This window comes from Rhinopithecus bieti, unplaced genomic scaffold, assembly GCF_001698545.2.
Source record: "Rhinopithecus bieti isolate Rb0 unplaced genomic scaffold, ASM169854v2 scaffold_58095, whole genome shotgun sequence".
Taxonomy (NCBI): Eukaryota; Metazoa; Chordata; class Mammalia; order Primates; family Cercopithecidae; genus Rhinopithecus; species Rhinopithecus bieti.
This window is the reverse complement of record NW_016823660.1, coordinates 240,808-244,680: the sequence shown is the minus strand read 5'-3', so window position 1 is coordinate 244,680 and position 3,873 is coordinate 240,808. Positions and strand designations below refer to the sequence as shown.

Below are 3,873 nucleotides of genomic sequence, written 5' to 3'. Positions count from 1 at the left end.
GAGAGAGAGAGAGAGAGAGAGAGAGAGAGAGAGAATACCTAAACAGTTTTGCACAGGAAATGACAGAGCTGGCTAGGTAAACAACTAGTGTTCTTAAGCTCTAGATCATCAATCCTCATTTTGGGGGGTGGGGGGAAAATGGGGAAAGAAAAGAAGGAACTGCCGGTAAGTTTTCCATTCCCTGAGATGTGCCTGATCTTTTAGTATAGAAATGAAAACTCCAGCTTAGTATCTATTCAGGGGTCCAAAAAATTTTTTTTGTTTTTGTTTGAGACAGGGTCTTGCTTTGTCACCTGGGCTGGAGTGCAGTGGCACAAATACTGCTCATTGCAGCCTCAACTTCCTGGGCTCAAGCGATCCTCCTGCATCAGCCTCCCAAGTAGCTGGGACCACAGGTGCGTACTACCACACTCAGTTAATTTTTGTAAACATGGGGTTTTACCACATTGCCCAGGCTGGTCTCAAACTCCTGGGCTCAAGTGATCCTCTTGCCTTGGCCTCCCAGTGTTGGGATTACAGGCACGGCCATTGCGCTTGGCCCCAAAGTAAATCTTAACATAACAAAAGACCCAAAATGAGATGCTGGCTGGGGCACCTCAAAGATGTTTTCTTTTGAGACCAATCCATTGACAGAAACAAAATGGTTATAGACTTTACAAGACATCCTTTACTGTATTTTTTAACATGACTCCAAGAAAATTTCAAAATGACCTATGTGGCACACATTCTATTTTTATTGGATGGTGCTGACTTCCATGCTGCATGTATTTTCATAGGAACAATGGAAGGAACTTCTAGAGTTCCCTCTGTTTCCTGCCTCTTCTACATTTCCACAGACTGCACACTCAAAAGGAACGCAGGAACTGTGAAGGGCGTGATGAGCTGACCGTAACACCGGCTCCTTTCTGCCCTTGGTGCTAAAGATGGAAGGTTCCGGTACCTGCTCTCCTAGGTACCTCTCCATCAGCAAGGCTAGAGCTACTCCGTGCAGCAAGCGCCCCTGTTCAGGCCCCACGTGTCATGACTGTCTGTCCTTCTCCGGGGCAGCATTCAGACACCCCACAAACAGTGGGCATGTCAAGCCTCCTCAGCTATTGGGGGACTCCCTTAAGACAGACCAGGTTTAAGGTGCCTCACCCACCACATTTGAGCACAGCCAGGGGGTGACTGAAAACAGTGCCAGCCCTCGGGAAGGAATGAACCGAGGAGTTGTCAGAGGCCATCTGAGAAACACCTGACCTCAACAGAACCTGAGATTGCCCAATGTGGGCTACAAGGGCCTAAGACAGATCGGTTTATTTTAACTTCAAAGAGCTTACTGTCTCCAGCCAAAGGGAAGCAGGCCACTGAGGAAGAGTGGGAGAGTTCACCCTCGCTGCAGGAACAGCAGCCTCCATGCGCCCAGAGGCGGCACTTCCCATTCCAGCCCCATCCTGCTTGGAAGCCCCGGGGCTTCAGGTCACTGGGTTTTCTACCCCAAGGGCAACTGCAGTCAACTGGCCTCTCTTGTCTTCTAAAAACCTTAGCCAGCCTTCGGGCAGTTCGGATCTCATCCTCCACTCAAAGCCTTCTGGCTTCCACACCTAAGGTGATCCTCTGTTCCTCTACGGGGGTAACGCACCTATTTCACTATTCACTGGGAACCTCTCCTGCTTTGTGCTTTTGGGCTTCATTTAAATTTCCACCGGCTCTCTGGGACTCCCAGTTCCTGATGGGCTGGGGAGTCTCTGCACCTTCCAAAATGATGGATAAGGGGCCAGGCGCTGCTTGGTGCCAGGACACAGTAGTTGGCAGGTTTGCTAATGAGGAATGTGCTAAAATTGTTTTTGAAGCAATGATTTCAAGATTCTTTTAAATAAAGCTTGTGGGTAGCGGGGATACATTATTTGACAGATGGATTTTCTTTCACTTCAGGATCTCATTTTTGAAACCTGAATTTGACATGGTGTGTGAAAAATATGTGCATGTGTATATTTTCTAAACATCTAGTTATATTTGAGAACTTTACAAATGGCCGAGGGTTTAATTCTTTAGTTATATTATCTTTAACACCACGTATGTCTCAAAGAAGAGAATTCAAATTGCCATTACAATGTAACCTAAGAAGACGAAGACACAGAAGTATCGGATGAGATAGTGTCAGAACTCCTGACTCACACTTCTATGGGCACATCTCATTTTTATGAAAGTTTCTTAATGCATGAAAGTCACATTCATCATCTCTCCCTTCCACAGATGCTTAACTCATTTTAGAGCTAGAAGGGGCCTGGGGATCATCTGGTTAAAAGCATTCTTTTTCTTTTCTACTTGAAGACTTCTGATCCTAGAAAGTGAGGAGGGAGTGCGTCACCGGTGCATCATTTCGCCTCCAGCCAGAAGGTGCATTTGCAATTGTAGGGCCAGCCAGCAAGTCAGTTACCATCAGTTTTGAAAGTGTGCACTACCTGGTCAAAAGTTGGTCATCATCACATCTGTAATTTAATAATTCATCAATACTTTCACATATGAAATGCTTGCTAGTATTGATCACCATGCATTACCTAATTTTGTTTCAACTTATACATTACTGTACATTCTCAATAAAAGGCATAGTCACTCATGAAACATGCTTAAATGATGAACTCAAGACTCATGAACCACAATTATGTCCTTATTTTTTATACTTAGGTTTAAAATCTCTGCATAGGAAACGCAAGTCCATATTTTATATGCAACTTAACGATGTTCAATTTTTTTCATTATAAAGGCTTTAATAACACTCTAAAGCCAGACTTCATTTAAGAAGGTTTTTAAACTGAAGAGAAAGTACACACTTTAAAATTCAGGCACTTGCTTGCTGACACAGTGTGTGTGTGTGTTGCTGATCCCAGTTCTAAAACATCTCCAGGCACAGCCTTCCACCCAATTTTAGCTGCTCTGTGACAGGCTCTCAGCGTGTACCCTAAGGGCAAAAATGCACAAATGCTTCACAGAGAAGGAATTAGGTGGCACATGCTTGTCTCTTTGATGCACTTCCAAGAGTGGTGTTAGTCTGAAGGCTTTTCCTAACACAAGGAACGTTACCTTCTTGATGAGGGACCGCCCTGCTTCCTGGGTGTGCAGGCTGCTGGCCGGAGCCTTGCTGCCCTCCTGCCTCCTGCTGAGTCTGTTTCTCCAATCTTCCTCCCCGCTTTTCTTCAACAGTGCCAATCTAGGAGGAAAACATGCCAACCACAAAGAGTTCAGCACCAAACTCTTCCTTGTGATGGAACCATAATCTAGGTAAGTGAGAATGCTTTGGCCAAGACATGACCAGAGCCACCTCATTTTAACATTTTGAATTTCACTTATTCTGAAGACAGCATGTCTGGAAAAATAATAAAATCCCTTTTCTAAGATGGCCCCGAAGACTTTACAGTTGATTGAAACACAGAGTCGAAATGTGACTTGCTAGATAAAAGATGCACCGTCATCCCAGCCGAGGAATGTCTGTTCCTTGGCCTTGGGCTGAAAGCAAGAGAACCATCCCCAGAGAAAAATGTCTTCTAGCGAGGCCTTCTGGTCACTTGGTGAAATAACATTAAAGATATAAAGCTGTGTTACAGAAAATGATGCAGACGTGGGCTTAAAAAATTGTTTTTTAAACAAAGCGTTATATAAAAGATATTCTATCACTAGTTTATTTTTCTGGTGTTGTTTAAAGGACATGGCTACATATAGCTTTCTTATTCTCAGGTGTGACAAAAGAGCTGAAACAACTGAAACAAATAATGATTGTGGGTGAGAGAGAGCTCATCAATGATAAGCCAAAAATAAAATTAGAAGAGAGGGTTTATTGGAAGATAATATTCTTTTTCAAATTGTCATGTATTATACTATAGAATTTAGGACCAG

The 3,873-nt window shown here is 43.8% G+C and overlaps 1 protein-coding gene across 1 annotated transcript in view; it reads right to left on the bottom strand.

Annotated features, from left to right (window-relative positions):
• LOC108521724 (supervillin-like) overlaps nucleotides 1–3,195 on the bottom strand; it is a 55,715-nt gene extending 52,520 nt beyond the window's left edge. Inside the window, 1 exon segment of the mRNA XM_017861688.1 lies at nucleotides 3,064–3,195. The gene's annotated coding sequence lies outside the window, so the exon portion shown is untranslated.
• Between the last annotated feature and the right edge of the window lie 678 nt (nucleotides 3,196–3,873).